General features: G+C 36.9%; 1 long non-coding RNA gene across 1 annotated transcript; it reads left to right on the top strand.

Moving 5' to 3' along the window:
* The first annotated feature begins 12024 nt into the window (after nucleotides 1-12024).
* LOC142174840 (uncharacterized) lies at nucleotides 12025-14109 on the top strand. Its single transcript, XR_012703919.1, has 3 exons — nucleotides 12025-12141; nucleotides 13073-13131; nucleotides 13805-14109. It is a non-coding gene; the product is annotated as an uncharacterized LOC142174840 (long non-coding RNA).
* Nucleotides 14110-18482: the final 4373 nt, after the last annotated feature.

Genomic DNA, 18482 nt, shown 5'->3' on the forward strand with positions numbered 1-18482 from the left:
AGCAGTAGACTGTTTGAAGAAAGAGTTTGAAATGAAAGATCTTGAAAAAATAAAATTTTATCTTGGTCTACAAATTGAGAATATGAAAGATGAATTTTTTGTCCGTCAATCAATACACCAAAAAGATCTTAAACCATTTTTATATGGATAAAGCACATCCACTGAGTACCTCGATAGTTGTGAGATCACTTGATATAAATAAAGATTTATTCCGACCTCATGAAAATATTGAAGAGCTTCTTGGTGATGAAACTACATATCATAGTGCAATTGGGGCACTAATGTATCTTGCAAATAATACTCGACAAGATATAACTTTTGCAGTAAGTTTATTAGCAAGATTTAGTTCTTTTTCAACAACAAGACACTAGAATGGTGTTAAGTATATTTTAGATACCACCGAGGGAATATTGATATGTGATTATTTTATATTTATGAATCTGATTCATAAATGATTGGTTATGCATATTATTTGTCTGATCCACATAAATCCCGATCTCAAATAGTCTATCTATTTATTTGTGGAGGTACGTCTATTTCATGGCGTTCAACAAAACAAACTTCAGCCGCTATATCTTCCAATCATGTCTATTTTATGGCGTTCAACAAAATAAACTTTAGTTGCTACATCTTCCAATCATGCAGAGATAATAGCTACTCGCGAAGCTAGTCGAGAATGTGTATGGTTGAGATCAGTGACTCAACACATTCAACAACTATGTGGTATTTCTTTAAAAATAAAGACTCCAACAATATTGTATAAAGATGGTACCACTTGCATTGCTCAACTAAAAAGAAGATATATCAAATGAGACAGAACAAAGCACATTTCACCAAAGTTATTTTTCACATATAATATTCAAAAAATGGTGAGACAAAATGTTCAACAAATCCATTCAAAATGATGATCTGGCAGATTTGTTCAGTAAGACATTACTGTCACGACCCAAGTTCTCTCTTTGTGAACTGTCGTGAGCCTAACAAATTGCGGAAAAAAGAAATGAAATACGAAACTAGCAAGTTGCGGGTTAAACATAATAAAAAAGTTTAAAATGTCGCTCGGCATATACAATACACACTTTCAAAACTGAATCAAAACTCCCAAAACCCGAAATCTCATGAAATCACAAGCTATAGAAAACTATATTGTGTTCTAACTCCAGAATGTCTAGTCAAAAGTAAATACAGGAAAGTCTAAAGCTAAAGGGGAGAATAGAGAGGGACTTCTAGGTTTGCGGACGCGACAGATATACTTCGAAGTCTCTGATAACACCCGCCTCACTAATAGAACGGATGAGCAGAAGAACCTAGATCTGCACATGAAAAATATGTGTAGGAAAGGGCATGAGTACACCACAGCGGTACCCAGTAAGTGCCAAGCCTAACCTCGGTCGAGTAGTGACGAGGAAGGTCAGGGCCCTACTCGTTATATATATATATATATATATATATATATATATATATATATATATATATATATATATATATATATATATATATGTACCCAGTAAGTGCCAAGCCTAACCTCGGTCGAGTAGTGAAGAGGAAGGTCAGTGCCCTACTCGTTATATATATATATATATATATATATATATATATATATATATATATATATATATATATATATATATATATATATATATATAACAAGGTAAAACAGTATGAAGTGTGACAGTATAATTAAAATACTAACAGTAGATAAGAATAAAATCATAGAAAGAATATAACTCAGTACACAGAAATAGCAACAGGGGATCTCCCAGGATGTCGTCCCGTAGTCCCAAACATAAATGTGTAGAGGATCTCCCGAGATATCGTCCCGTAGTCTGAATCATAAATATACAGAGAAATCTCCCATAATACCAATCCGTAGTCCCAAAGTAAATATCCAGTACAGGGGAGTCCCCAGGGATGTCGCCCCGTAGTCCCAAATACAAATGTGCAGGGGGATCTCCCGAAAATACCGATCCGTAGTCTCAAAGTAAACATGCATGGGGATCTCCTAGGATATTGTCTCGTAATCCCATAGTAAACACACAACAGTCTCAAGAAAGAATCTACATTTCTATTCAAGTTTGTACAAAGAAAGCAAAGATTTCAATTCTAAACATGCTTCATAGAATTCAATTAAACAGTTTAAGCAGATAGAACAACTAAGTCACTTAAGCATGCTTTCCTAAGCTAAATAGTAGGCTTTAAAATACAAGTAGTGTTCAACAAAAAGAAAACACATATATTTACTTAATAAAAATGGGGTTTTCCAACAATTAGCACGTGTACACACTCGTCGCCTCACGTACACGGTATTCATATAACAACAATATCAAATCCTAAGGGGAGTTCCCCCTCCCTCCCACAAGGTTAGGCAAGCCACTTACCTCGAACCAACTCAAATTTTGATCTCACGCTCTTGCCACGAGTTTCCAACTCCGAGTGGCCCAAATCTAACCAAATCAATAGCATAACGTAAATAAAACTACAAACAACTAATTTAACTAATGAATTTAAAGCTACAACGAGAAATTGGAAAAAAAATGCTCAAAAATTCTCCCCGGTCCCACATCTTGGAATTGGGTAAAAATTATGGATTATGAACACTCATTCACTCACGAGTCTAACCATACCAAAATCACTCAAATTCGATATCAAAACCTCGATCAAAATCCCAAAACTCGGCCCAAGAACTTTTCCTCAATTCTCCCAATTTTTCACCCCAAATCTAAAAATTAATTGATGAATTTAAGTTTAAATTAATGGGATACAATCAAAAAGGGGTTAATGATATCATTACCCAATGGTCTTCTCTTCAAAATCCCCACAGAATCGCCTTCCCCAGAGCTCCAATTTGATTTTTCAAGTTATGAACTCAAACCTTCGATTTTTCATATATCTGTCGAGCGATTTTCGCTTCTGCGATCATGGGGCCGCATCTGCGGTCTTGCTTCTGCGGCTGTGGACCCACACCTATGAGATTTCATTAAACGCCCAGGAGCCGCACCTGCGCTCCACTCTTCGCAGATGCGCTCCCGCTTCTGCTATCCCTGAGCCGCATTTGCGACCTATTGCCCATAAGCCTTAGTCCGCACCTGTGAGTTCCAAACCGCTTCTGTGGAACCGCACCTACGGTCCTAGCTCCGCAGGTGCAAAACCAACAGGTTCAGCAAAGTTCAGAAATTCCTAAGTCCAATTCAACTTCCATCAAGCATCTGAAACTCACCCAAGGCTCCCGGGACCTCAACCAAACAAACCAACCAATCCTAAAACATTACACGGGCTCAGTCCAACTCTCAAATCACATCAAACAACGCTAAAACCACGAATCACCCTCCAATCCAAGCCTAATGAACTTGAAACCTCAAGAATTCGACAACCGATGCCGAAACCAACCAAACCATGTCCGATTGACCCCAAATTTTGCACACAAGTCACATTCAACACTACAGAGCTATTCCAACTTTTGGAATATGATTCCGAACCCGATATCAAAATCTCACTATCGATCCAGAAACTTCAAAAATTCAACTTTCGGCATTTCAAGCCTAAATAAGCTACGGACCTCCAAAACACAATCCGAACATGCTTCTAAGCCAAAAATTACCCAACAGAGCTAATGAAATTGACAGAATTCCATTCCGAAGCCGTCTTTACACTGCTCCAACTATGGTTCAAATTCTAAAGTTTAAGCTCTCATTTAGGGACTAAATGTCCCAAAACACTCCAAAACTCAAAACCAATCTTTCCGGCAAATCATAATAGTAGAAATGAACACGGGGAAAACAACTATTAGGGGATCGAGGCGTAAATTCTCAAAACGACCGGCCGGGTCGTTACATCCTCCCTTCTTAAAACATTAGTTCGTTCTCGAACGAGCATAGAGACATATCTGAAATGGTAAAAAGATGAGGGTAACGACTACGCATATCTTGCTCGGTCTCTAAAGTCGCCTTCTCGACCCGCTGACCCCGCTAGTGAACCTTCACTAAAGCAATATTCTTTGACCTCAGCTTTCGAACCTGCCTGTCCAATATCGCCACTGACTCCTCAACATAAGATAGATCCTTGTCCAACTGGACTAAACTGAAATCCAACACGTGTGACGGATCACTGTGATACTTTCGGAGCATCGAAATATGAAATACCGGATGAACTCCTGCCAAGTTGGGAGGTAAGGCAAGCTCATATGCAACCTCCCCAGCACGCCTCAATAACTCAAAAGGACCATAAACCTCAGACTCAATTTTCCTTTCTTCCCAAATCTCATAACGCCCTTCGTAGGCGAAACTCGAAGCAAAACTCGCTCTCCAACCATATAGGAAATGTTACAACCCATGTTTTTGTACCTGAAAGTACGTCGTGAGTCAATTGATGTAAGCTCAAAAAGAATAAAATCCTTTTACAAGGACAAGAAAGGTTTGCCGAAGTGTTAAGCAAGATAAGATGAATATGAGACTTTTTAATCATGATTTAAATGATTTTAAAGCCATGATATGACTATATATGATGTTTGTATATGAAGTATAAAGTTTGAGAAAAATCGGATTTAAGTTGCAGAAAAACCGACTAAGGATTTGCCTTGTAATGAAGCTTTTTGAGTAATAAATTTCGTGTGCTATATGAGGTCTTTTTGGGACATATTATATACCAAATTGAAGGTCTTGTAATGTAGTTTCCAATGCTCTTAACCATTCGTTTATGCGACAATCGGATAAAAAGATATAAGTATTTGAAAAGGGGCCAATGAGATGGTGCCAAGTAGCACCTTTTTGACTTTTCAACAAAATGGGATATTTACATCCCTTATCTCGTTTCTTTCCCCATTTTTTCAGAGAGCACGACCAAATAACACCCCTAACCTTTCCCTCAAGCTCTACACAAGGGTTTCCAACAAGATTATCATCCGGGGCACGAAATCAAGTAGCGATAACATTAAAACGATCCCTATGACGTAAATATTGCTATATTGCCTCTCTTTTTCTTTGTAGTTTGAGTTTTGGAAGATATTTAATATTTAAGAAAATGCCTTATTTCTGTATTTAAGCTTTTAAATATGAAGGAAGGTTGATAAATACATTTTGTAATAGCTAGAACTCACGGGACAGTGATCGGAAGCCATGAGTTCGAATTATTCGACTTGTTTCGGGCTATTTTTGGGCTGTTTCGTGTAGCTTTTAGGCTGTATATTTTGCTGCTATTTAATGGAGTTTTTGGAGGATAAATGGCGTGGAGAAACACCACGTAATGGCAAAATGATGGATTAGTCATTTTTTGTAATATTTTCGGGGTGTTGGACACTACTATAGTCGTCGTTTTTTGTATGAATTGATTGGGGTGTGTTGGGTTATTGTAAGATAAATATAATATGGATTTCGACTTGCATCTACTGTATGAGGTAATTATATTATGTTCTTACATGTTCTTAAGGTTATCTTGGCATTGGTTAAGTTAAATGGATGAACTAGACATGAACTAGTGAATAAAGTTGCTAATTAAGAATAATTGGAGTTGTGGATCATTTTCTATGTTATGGATATATGGTATAAGGCTGAAATTATTGATGAATGACTTCATTATCATGTTAATGATACTATTAAGTTAAAGTAAAAAGTCTATAAGGAATGATATGGGGTATATGAATTCCAATTGGAGCTTGTCGCTCGTCGTAAAATAGTTGTGACTTATTGTTGTTTTATGGTGTCTTGTTATTGATAATTATGTATTGATGGATTTCTCTGGTAATTTTTATTGGTATATGATATTGGAGGAGGATCTTGTTATAGGGGAGATGCTGCCCGAATTTATATAAATGAGCTACAAGTTTAAGTTACAGACTTAGCTTTTATTCAACACTGATTTTGAATCTCCTTATGCAAAGGTAGATTGAGTTGTGTTGTTTGAAGAGTATCTTGGGAGGTATTAAGGACTCACCATGGTTAAGGTATGTTAAGGCACTTCCTTATTTCTTTTGGCATGATCTAAAGTGAAATGAATACGCTATTTCATAACGGATCTACTCCTAGAAACTAAGGTTGCCCATGTTGTTCTTTCCTTATAAAGTTATTTTAAGCAAGTATGTATGATCCTTGAATCCTATAGAAGCTCATATTGATGGTATGATGTCCATAATGTTAATCGAAGGTGCAACGACCATAAGTCACTCCAAAAGGTTTGGAACGTGATTCCATGAGTCTAGCATGCATTATATATAGTATATATTTTACTCTACCGAACCGCGCTATAGTAGGCAGGGTACTACACCTATTGTGCAACAACTGATTAGTTGGATTTACCGAGCTCCACGTGGCCGGGTACGATTCTACCGAGTTTTATGATGGCCGGGTACGTTTTTACCGAGTCCTCTTTGAGGCCGAGTACAATATGATGATGATGATGCCTACAGAGGCGTATGTTTTTAAAAGTTTATGTATATATATGTATTATGCATTTCATGTCAGTAGCCCCCAGAGGCACGCAGATGTTACAGATTGTATCTCCTATATCTCTCTTTAATTATTGTTCTTGTTTATGCTTTCCTGCCTTACATACTCAGTACTTTATTTGTACTGACGTCCCTTTTGTCTGGGGATACTATGTTTCATGCCCACAGGTCCCAATTGATCGGTTGACATTCCTCCGAGTAGGCTATTAGCTCAACGGAGGTGTTGGTACACTCCACTTGCTCCGGAGTTGCCTATTTGGTTAGTATGCTTTGGATGTGTATTGATTGGTACTGTGGGGCCCTGTCCTGACCTTTATGATTTTATGTACTCTTAGAGGCTTGTAGACAGATCAGGTTTATGAATACTTGTATGACCTTGTTGGCCTATGTGTTGAGTTTACAAATGGCCATGCTGGCCTTATAGGCCTGTATGTCACATATATAAGTTTGTATATCATGTTGGGTCGCCATATGTTGAGTATTCCCTTATGTTTTATTCTTGTTATCTCATGATGGGTTTCTATCTCATTTACTCAAGATAGTATAATAAGAAAGATATGTTATGTTGGTACTCGGTTGAGTAAGGCACCGGGTGCCCGTCGTGGCCCTTCGGTTTGGGTCGTGACAGAAGTGGTATCAGAGCAGTTTTGTCCCAGGGAGTCTACAAGCCGTGTCTAGTAGAGTCTTGTTTATGGGTGTGTTGTGCACCACACTTATAAGTAGGAGGCTACAGGGCATTTAGGACTGTCACTCTTTCTTCTTACTCTAGATCGTGTTGTGGAGCTCAATTGTAAGAATTCAAACTTCTAAATTCTATTGTGTTCGTAATACAACGATACCTCATCGAAATAAACAGTTGGTATGAGATTGAATGTGGTTGTGGAAGAGTTGAGTCAGAGGAACTCGATTTTGCATCATGCTTATGATGAGCAAATGTGGGGTCTTCAGCAGATCATGTGTGTTCTAAGATGTGTAAGCTTCTTGATAAAGAGCCCTAAGGCAAGAATATTTATCCACTCGTATAGTAAAAATGAATAAGTGAATCGAAAAGTAGACACAATTTTCAGTAAGTAAAACAAGCAAGATGACGAAGTGTACGAGGTACCTAGTTAATGAAGATTATCGGTATTTACAATTCAGGCAGAGAAATGTAAGTATTGGTGTTACCTTCAATATTAACGGTGATATATACAATTGACCACACCCATCTCAGTTGTGTCATATGGGAGCTAACAAATATAGTTTAAAAGAAGAAGGTGATATCAAGATTCAATTCGGGTTAGAGTAACCAAAAATTATGGATGGATTGTTATCATTAACTAATATATCCAAAGGAAGTGCAAATGTGGTAATAGATCTCCTTGTGAGACACCTAGATGGTGAACTTTAGAATAGTACAATCAGATATGAATACTAGAATATTCAGAAATTTTAGAAGATAGGTAGTGGGATCCTAGAAGGGAAAAATATTTCCCTTAGTATGACTCCAGCCCCGAGTAAAAAAAAAGGAAGAATGTTAGGCATTCCGAAGATCCAGTGAGATAAAGCAAGGGGAGATAAAAGTGAAAGAACATTTTGTTCAAGTTTCAGAATAAAGTGATAGACAAAAATACTATTCGGAGAATAAGAAGAGAGTAAATGAAGCGTCATGGGTAAGATATAATATATGGGTGATAACAGTAAATCAAAATATGACACGATGATAGAGTCTATAGTCGAGTGAAGGAAAATACAAGAGGTGACAGGCCTTGAGGCAATAAATGAGTATAGGCCATAAAGTCATATCCTTATTTCGAGAATGAGTTGGTGACTTCAACGTGATTACCAGGAGGAAAGGTTAGACCCCAGAGTAGTAGAAATTAGTATGGGCTGGTGAACAAGATAAACCGAACATGAATTAGGGACTGAAGGATTTTATAATAGTTGATATCATGTGAATTTCAGAGATAACATTCAGACAATATTAGAATGGACAAGAAAAGAATAACCTTTAAGGTTCATTTAGGAAGATGCTTCCCTAAAGCAAGCACGTGGAGCAAAGTTAAGCTTAAGGGACTAAGTGTGCCAGTTACATTAAGTGTCACCCTTGTGCGTAATAAATTCAATTATCCCTAGTATAGAGAGGTTACCGCAAGGCGAGTAAGATGTCAGTAAAGATGTTAAAAAAATACCAAGATGAAGAGGTAACTATGGAATAGTAAATGAGGAACCGGTAAAAGGGTGAATTGAATGAGATTGCATCTATTCAGATCCTATAGATATGATATGACTCCTGAACAGTATGCAAGCATGACGTCGGAGAGAAGCAGTAAGGGTTACGCACCCGATGATATTGATAAATAAGTGCAAATGAATGCTTGATACATAAGGAGCCAGTGCGAGAGGTATCTTAAGACAAAATAAATAACTAAAGAGAGATTACACGGAATATAGATATGATAATGGACCAACGAGTGGTTTGTAGTTGATTTAGGAAGAGCCAAGTTATGGCTATACAAGAGCTTATAAGCAAATCAGCAGATCATGCAAGATAAATATAGTGAATCTTAATCTAGTAAATTTAGTCTCGCAGATATGATGTTGTAACCTTGAGAAATATTCAGCTAGGAGTTGGGTTACTAAAGGTACCGTATAAGTGTTACGGAAATAATGGAGAGTGCCACTAAGGAGACAATCAAAAATTTGAGTTTAGAAGTAACCCTACGAGCACAAGGGCATGAATGTATGTAACTAAGGATGTTTGTAGGCGAGTAAGAACATCGAAAATTCCTTCGGGTATATAGTATAACAAGATCGTAACTTTACAAGAACCAGAAGGTCTCCTTAAGTACTACAAAGAAAGACTAGCTGAGGAAATAAGGAAGAAGGCTTCAACTTAAGCATAACGATATAAAGAAGAAATGGTCTTGTAACAACAGTCTCACTACAATATGGTATACATTCCATAAGAAAGTGACACCTATCGTGACTAATGAACGGGAAGTCAAAAGTGATATTTGAGATCATATGAGTTATAGGAAATTCAAGTATTGGTGGGCAATAAGATAATCCAAGTATTCATGCAACAAGTGGCATAACGATCAGGAAAAAGTGATTGCTTACATTTAAAGAACACTGAGAAGGCACGAAAGGAATTATTCAATCAATGATCCAGAGTCAATTATGTTATGAATGCACTTAAGACTTTAGAGTTATATCCATGCAGCATATATGTTGACATTCATACAGCTATATGAGACTCTGGTATAAGTTAAGAGAGAATTAAGTCCACGTCACCTATAAAGGCTTGAATTGTTAGAAGATTATATCATGGATGCTACATAGAGTCCATGAAAGGCTAATGTAATAGCTAATACCCTAAACTGAAGATTGGAGGATAGCCTAAGCTTAATTAAAGGCTGAGAAGGAAGAGGAAGCTCGAAAGTTACATCATGAGTCCGATTGTTAGACCTAGATGATTATAGAAATCATGATTCAAACCATAGCAGGAACACTTTTAATAGCATAGGTATAAAAGAGATAGTGCAACAATCATATTCTATAAAAGCTCTACGATAAAGCAATTAGAAGAGTACCAGCCTCATAAGACGTTAATATGAAGCTCCCACCAGATTGTGTATGCACCAGGGTTGCAAGTATTACAGTAGAGCTTTAAGGTATGGATGTGAATTCCACCAATGTAGAAGGGAGGTTATGAAATCGATAGAAGATACGGTGCGAGATTTAAAGGTAAGTATGGTAAATATGAGTGAGAAGGTGACAATAATAGGCAAGGTCTTAGGATTAAACCCGTAAAAACAAAAGGGTTGATGCTCTCCATGAGCTATAAAAAGCTCGGTACACTCTGAATGAACTCAGAGGAGTCTAAGAACAGGAGCAATTAGAAGATATGGAATACTGCCCTGGTAGTAGAATAAGGGTGTAATTGTGATAGTTAAGAGAATGACGTTTGGGCCTTCAATTGAGTAATGATTTAAAGAAAAGGGATTTCATGGATGGCACGGTATTAGAATGACCCCGTAAGATGAATACGTTGGGATGTTATGAAAATGCAGTTATTGAAGTATAGTATTGTCCCTAGGTGCATCAAGAAAATCACTTCAGATCTTCCCCGATGAGACGCGAGCCTTAGTGACAATGTATTACATCCGAGGTGATGGTTGGAGTTAGTAAAAGACTATGATGTTTATATTTTATATAATCCAGGGAAGGCGAATGTAGTAGTCAACGCCCTCATAGCCTATCATATTTACAGGCATAAAAAAGTGAGATAGCTTGTGAGATTCATCTGCTAGCTAATCTTGGAATTTGATTACTAGATGCAGGTGGTACCAGAGTTACTACTTAGGACATAGAAACCTCCTCTTTAGTAACTGGAGTGAAGGAATGCCAGTATGAAGATCATATGCTAGATCATTAAAGAGATGCAACCCCTCAAAAGGAGAAGACACTATTTGAGATTACAGGAGATGGAGTCCTCAGATATCGAGGTTGATTATATGTTCCTAATGTGGCAGGGTGAGATGGAGTACTAGGATATCAAGGTCGATTATATGTTCCTAATGTGGCAGGGTTGCGCCGGCAGGTTATGGGACAAACAATGAGAAAGTAACCTAGAGTTGTGTAGCACACCTCGGTAATAATACCAAGGCTATAAAACGAAATATAGCAATAGTCGTACATTCAGCAAAGTACCAAGCGAAGAGCTTAAGTATACCTATATATGCCCAGAGGGACATCATGTCATAGTTCTATATATGTATTCACAAAGTGAAGCCAGGAGATTGGCAAAAAGCTAGAGGAAAAAGGAGAGAAAAGTCGTGCATAAAAGGACATAGTCATATAGGATACATCATAGAAGGTAGTCAAAGTTACGATACTGGAAGAACTCCGGCCATAATTCGCGAGGTGAGAATAGGCCCAAAGGGGGGGAATGCCCCGGTTTTTAAATTTATTCACAGAACAATTACCTAGATGACAAAGGACAATATTAAAGTATTCATAAGAGCCATATGGTATGAGAATGAGAAGCGCATCAGTCAACATTCGAGGACGAATGTTCCAAAGGGAGGAATAATGTTACAACTCATGTTTTTGTACCTGAAAGTACGTCGTGAGTCAATTGATGTAAGCTCAAAAAGGATGAAATCCTTCTACAAGGACAAGAAAGGTTTGTCGAAGTGTTAAGCAAGTTAATATGAATATGAGACTTTTTAATCATGATTTAAATGAGTTTAAAGACATGATATGACTATATATGATGTTTGTATATGAAGTATAAAGTTTGAGAAAAATCGGATTTAAGTTGCGAAAAAACCGACTAAGGATTTGCCTTGTAATGAAGCTTTTTGAGTAATAAATTTTGTGTGTTATATGAGGTCTTTTTGGGACATATTATATACCAAATTAAAGGTCTTGGAATGTAGTTTCCAACTCTATTAACCGCTCGTTTATGCAACAACCAGATAAAAAGATATAAGTGTTTGAAAAAGGGCCAATGAGATGGTGCCAAGTAGCACCTTTTTGACTTTTCAACAAAATGGGATATTTACATCCCTTATCTTGTCTCTTTCCCTATTTTTCCAGAAAGCACGACCAAATAGCACCCCTAACCTTCCCCTCAAGCTCTCCACAAGGGTTTCCAACAAGATTATCATCCGGGGCACGAAATCAAGTAGCGATAACATTAAAACGATCCCCATGACGTAAGTATTGCTATATTGCCTCTTTTTTTCTTTGTAGTTTGAGTTTTGGAAGATATTTAATATTTAAGAAAATGTCTTATTTCGGTATTTAAGCTTTTAAATATGAAGGAAGGTTGATAAATATATTTTGTAATAGCTAGAACTCACGGGACGGTGATCAGAAGCCATGATTTCAAATTATTCGACTTGTTTCGGGCTGTTTTGGGGCTGTTTTGTGTAGCTTTTGGGCTGTATATTTTGCTGCTATTTAATGGATTTTTTGGAGGATAAATGGTGTGGAGAAACACCATATAATGGCAAAATGATGGATTAGTCATTCTTTGTAATATTTTCGGGGTGTTGGACGCTACTATAGTCGTCGTTTTTGGTATGAATTGAGTGGGATGTGTTGGACTGTTGTAAGCTAAATAGAATATAGATTTCGACTTGCATCTACTATATGAGATAATTATATTGTGTTCCTACAGGTTCTTAAGGTTATCTTGGCATTGGTTAAGTTAAATGGATGAACTAGACATGAACTAGTGAATAAAGTTGCTAATTAAGAATAATTGGAGTTGTGGATCATTTTCTATGTTATGGATATATGGTATAAGGCTGAAATTATTGATGAATGACTTCATTATCATGTTAATGATACTATTAAGTTAAAGTAAAAAGTCTATAAGGGATGATATGGGGTATACGAATTCCAATTGGAGCTTGTCGCTCGTCGTAAAATAGTTATGACTTGTTGTTGTTTTATGGTGTCTTGTTATTGATAATTATGTATTGCTGGATATCTCTGGTAATTATTGTTGGTATATGATATTGGAGGAGGCTCTTGTTATAGGGGAGATGCTGCCCGAATTTATATAAACGAGCTACAAGTTTAAGTTGCAGACTTAGCCTTTATTCAACACTGATTTTGAATCTCCTTATGCAAAGGTAGATTGAGTTGAGTTATTTGAAGAGTAGCTTGGGAGGTATTAAGGACTCACCATGGTTAAGGTATGTTAAGGAACTTCCTTATTTCTTTTGGCATGATCTAAAGTGAAATGAAAACGCTATTTCATAATGGATCTACTCCTAGAAACTAAGGTTGCCCATGTTGTTCTTTCCTTATAAAGTTATTTTAAGCAAGTATGTATGATCCTTGAATCCTATAGAAACTCATATTGATGGCATGATATCCATAATGTTAATCAAAGGTGCAACGACCTTAAGCCACTCCAAAAGGTTTAGAACGTGATTCCGTAAGTCTAGCATGCATTATATATAGTATCTATTTTACTCTACTGAGTCATGCTATAGTAGGCCGGGTACGACACCTATTGTGCAATCACTGATCAGTTGGATTTACCGAGCTCCGCGTGGCCGGGTACGATTCTACCGAGCCTTATGATGGCCGGGTACGTTTTTACTGAGTCCTCTTTGAGGCCGAGTACAATATGATGATGATAATGATGCTTACAGAGGCGTATGTTTTTAAAAGTTTATGTATATATATGTATTATGCATTTCATGTCAGTAGCCCCCAGAGGCACGCAGATGTTACAGGTTGTATCTCCTCTATCTCTCTTTATATTACTGTTCTTGTTTATTCTTTTCTGCCTTACATACTCGGTACTTTATTTGTACTGACGTCCTTTTTACTTGGGGATGCTGCGTTTCATGCATGCAGGTCCCAATTGATAGGTTGACATTCCTCCGAGTAGGCTATCAGCTCAGCGGAGGTGTTGGTACACTCCACTTGCTCCGGAGTTGCCTATTTGGTCAGTATGCTTTGGATATATATTGATTGGTATTGCGGGGCCCTGTCCCGACCTTTATGATTTTATGTACTCTTAGAGGCTTGTAGACAGATGTCAGGTTTATGGATACTTGTATGGTCTTGTTGGCCTATGTGTTGAGTTTACAAATGGCCATGCCGACCTTATATGCCCGTATGTCACATGTATAAGTTTGTATATCATGTTGGGTCGTCATGTGTTGAGTATTCCCTTATGTTTTATTCTTGTTATCTCATGACGGGTTTTTGGCTCATTTACTCAAGATAGTATAATAAGAAAGATATGTTATGTTGGTACTCGATTGAGTAAGGCACCGGGTGCCCGTTGCGGTCCTTCGGTTTGGGTTGTGACAGGAAACATCGCAAACCTTCTGGTCCGCATAACTCTTCTATCTAGACTGGGTTTTACGGAGTCTATCCTGAATTTAACCTTCTGCAAGGCATCCTGAACCAAGTCTGTGCCCAATAATCTATGAACTAGCCCACCGGGGATCTACACCGCCTACCATACAAAGCCTCATACGGTACCATCTGAATGCTAGACTAATAACTGTTGTTGTAGGCAAACTCCGCCAGTGGCAAGAACTGATCCCAAGAACCTCCAAACTCCATCACACACGCATGGAGCATATCCTCAAGAATCTTAATAGTACGCTCGGACTGTCCGTCCATTTGGGGGTGAAATGTTGTGCCCAACTCCATCCGAGTACCCAACTCATGTTGTACGGACCTCCAGAACCATGATGTGAACTGAGTACCTATATCTGAAATGATGGAAACTGGAATACCATGCAGACGAACAATCTCCCAGATATAAATCTCTGCCAACCGCTCTGAAGAATATATAGTACATACAGGGATGAAATGCGTGGACTTGGTCAGCCGATCCACAATCACCCAAATGGATCGAACTTACTCAAAGTCCGTGGGAGTCCAACTACGAAGTCCATGGTGATCTGCTCCCACTTCCACTCCGGAATCTCTATTTGCTGAAGCAAACCATCCGGTCTCTAGTGCTCATACTTTACCTGCTGACAGTTGAGGCACCGAGCTATAAACCCAAGTATATCTTTCTTTATCTGCATCCACCAATAGTGCTATCTCAAATCTTGGTACATCTTCACGGCACCCGGATGGATGGAATACCGCGAACTGTGGGCATCCTCTAGAATCAACTCCCGAAGCCCATCAACATTGGGTACACATACCCGACCCTGCATCCTCAATACCCCGTCATCACTAATGGTCACATCTCTTGCATCACCATGCAGAACCTTGTCCTTGAGGACGGGCAAATGATGATCATCATACTGACGCTCTCGGATATGATCGAACAAGGAAGACCGAGAAATCACACAGGCTAGAATCTGACTAGGCTCCAAAAGATCCAACCTCACAAACTGACTGGCTAAGGCCAGAACATCTATCGCCATAGGCCTCTCTGCTGCTGGTAGATAAGCCAAACTCCCTAAACTCTCCGCCCGACGACTCAAAACATCGCCCACCACATTGGTCTTGCCTAGTGATACAGGATAGTGATATCATAGTCCTTCAACAGCTCTAACCACCTCATCTAGCGCAAATTAAGGTCCTTCCACTTGAATAGATGCTGCAAACTCCGGTGATCAGTATAAATTTCACAAGGAACACCATACAAATAATGACGTCAGATCTTCAAGGCGTGAACAATAACAACTAACTCGAGATCATGGATAGGATAATTCTTCTCATGTACCTTCAATTGTCTGGACGTGTAGGCAATCACCTTACCGTACTGCATCAATACTGCTCCAAGGCCAATACTCAAGGCATCACAATAAACAGTATAAGACCCCGTACTTGTAGGCAATCGATACTGGGGCTATAGTTAAAGTTGTCTTAAGCTTTTGGAAGCTTTTGGAACTTGTAGGCATTGAGAATATAGTTACTTTCTTTGGGCCAGCAAATGCGTCCAGCATACTTTGCAATATATTGCAGATGAATTATCTTTTTATGAACTTTAAGTTCATATTATCGTATTCGAGGATCTATATATACAAACGATAATTCATTCCACGTGACTTTTTCTCAATTGTTTATCTTGTCTCCACTCATGTTAATTTCTTTCCCAATTTTGGGAACTCATCTTTGTGCATTATGGTGTTAATAAAAACATGCACCATATATTATTCATAATAAGATGAAATTATTTGGTTCCTGACTCTGAACCACTTGTGAGAGGAGAATGTAATATACTTTCGTATATAATGTATATCAAACTGATATAGACAACTTTGTTCTCATAAGTAATAGTTTAGCTATTAAGTGGAGGCACTCAATAAATCATTTTGCTAAACCAACTTATTAAGATGAACTATCTTGAATAAAAAATCTGGAATATGCTCTAAATTAAATTATTGAGCAAGTTATCTGGCAAACACCATGTTGCATGTTAATAATAATCGCACGTGTAAGCATCCCATAGATGCATCTTATGTGATATACATAGCAGGTGAATGAGCCCATATTCACTTTTGATATTTCCAGAATTCATGGTATTTAATCCCAATTTTAGTTAGTCTATTAGTTAATGAGAACAAGCAACGTAAGAAAATTCGTAAAGAACTTTGTAGTTCTTTAGTATTTACCCATGTGAATTCTCTTTAATTTTTGCACACCATACTTAAATTAACATGGCTAAACCAGTTTGTGTGAACTGAATAAATTATCAATATTGATAAACTTTAGGTTTACACCATGATGTGTGCAATTATAAAAATACTCCAAGTTTATTATGATATGAGTTTTTGTATCAATAAACATCCACTTTATTGTGGTATTCTTTTATTTGTGTAGTACAAATTGGAGAATAAAGCGAGTAACTTTTCACATACATATTACCCCGTTACAAATTGTAGTAATAAAAGATATTAAATCTTTCCTTTATTTATAGTCTCAATTTAACCAACCGCTTTCGCAAATACTTTAGAAACTCAATTAAGTTTCTTTGAGACTTACTACAACACAATGTTTTATTGATAATCAATTTTATTCCTCCAAAATAGTAATAATTGGCTCTTCTAGAGCTCTCAATTAATTTGGTACTATCACATATTCATCAATATTCATACGGTGAATATCTCTTTCAAGTAGAAAGTTATACCATTATGGTCATGGTCAAAATCATTATAGGCAAGATATGTTGCTTCTATTACTTTTGCCATGCAATAATCGCATTGCCATAATATTTTGGCTAATCACAATAGGTACGTGATCAATGACCATTCATGCCATAATAATGAAATTATTTTCTTATTTTATCTCAAACCTCTTTCTAGAGGTGAGTGTGACATATTCACTACCACTAGCACGTTCATATTCTTCCGGGAATGAATATGTATTCATAAATCACATGTTATCACATTCAAATCATGAATGGGCCATAATCATCTGTATGTGTTTTACAAAATCTCATATCAAATCAATGACAAACATTACTTTCACAGAGTGAAGGATTATTTTGAGAACTCTTATTGTTCTCATCACCACAATGATGCCGATTATAATTTCGTCTATTGCCACTTCCACATTCATTGATACCTTTACGGTAATAATTTTGTCATCTTTCAGACTTATCACATATTGCTAGCACATTCTTTTAAGGGAATGAGAATGAAGCAAATTCAATGGGACAGGTTTCCATTTTTTTGTGTTGATAATCATATATGAATTTGATCATGACAAGACATAGAAATTTTACCACTTCGGGTGGTTATAATTTCTTACTAACTTTTATTAGAGTTATAATCAAAATTTATTGTATTTGCTTGTATTTAAAATCAAATTATAGAATTTCAAGTATTTGAAAGAGAAAAATAAAGTAAAATACTTACCTTAAATTCAGAATTTAATTAGGAAGGAAGTTTATGGAACAATTGACAATCATTATGCTCAATCCCAAAGCTGCTACTCAATTAGTTAGAGTCTCGTGCTGATAACGTGTTATAAAACAATAAAAGAAGAAGAAGGGTATTGTAGAGAAAAGTAGAGAGGGGGGGGGGATTCTTATTGATTTGGAATCAATTACAATGGAATAGAACCCCTCTATTTATAAGGAAAAATGACTTAACTACCAAGTAACAAACCCTAGAATCTCTCTAAAATATAGACATTCACCATAAATAAATATTATTTATAACATGAATGTATTTGTACCTTTATAAATAGGGAATTTTTAACCCTATGGAAAACACACCAAGAAGAGAAATACCAAAATCATTCTCCCTTCTATCTCTTGTCTCTATCGGTTGTTCAACATTATTATATTTATCTTTTATTTTATAAAACATGTTACCCTTATTATTTTGTTTGTGTCATTTTTATTACTTGTGCCTTCCTTCCTTAAATTGAATCATCACATCATTATTGCTTTGAATTCAAGTATATCTCTAATATGAATCTCGGTACAGAACTTTGGATGATAGGCAATACAACATATATATACTCAATATTTTCTTTTTTACTTAAACCAGCGAAAGATACCCAAAAAAAAAAAAAAAAAAAACACAGTAGGAGTCCAAAATTTGGAGTT

The sequence above is a fragment of the Nicotiana tabacum genome, chromosome 20 (assembly GCF_000715075.1).
Source record: "Nicotiana tabacum cultivar K326 chromosome 20, ASM71507v2, whole genome shotgun sequence".
In the NCBI taxonomy this organism is placed as follows: domain Eukaryota; kingdom Viridiplantae; phylum Streptophyta; class Magnoliopsida; order Solanales; family Solanaceae; genus Nicotiana; species Nicotiana tabacum.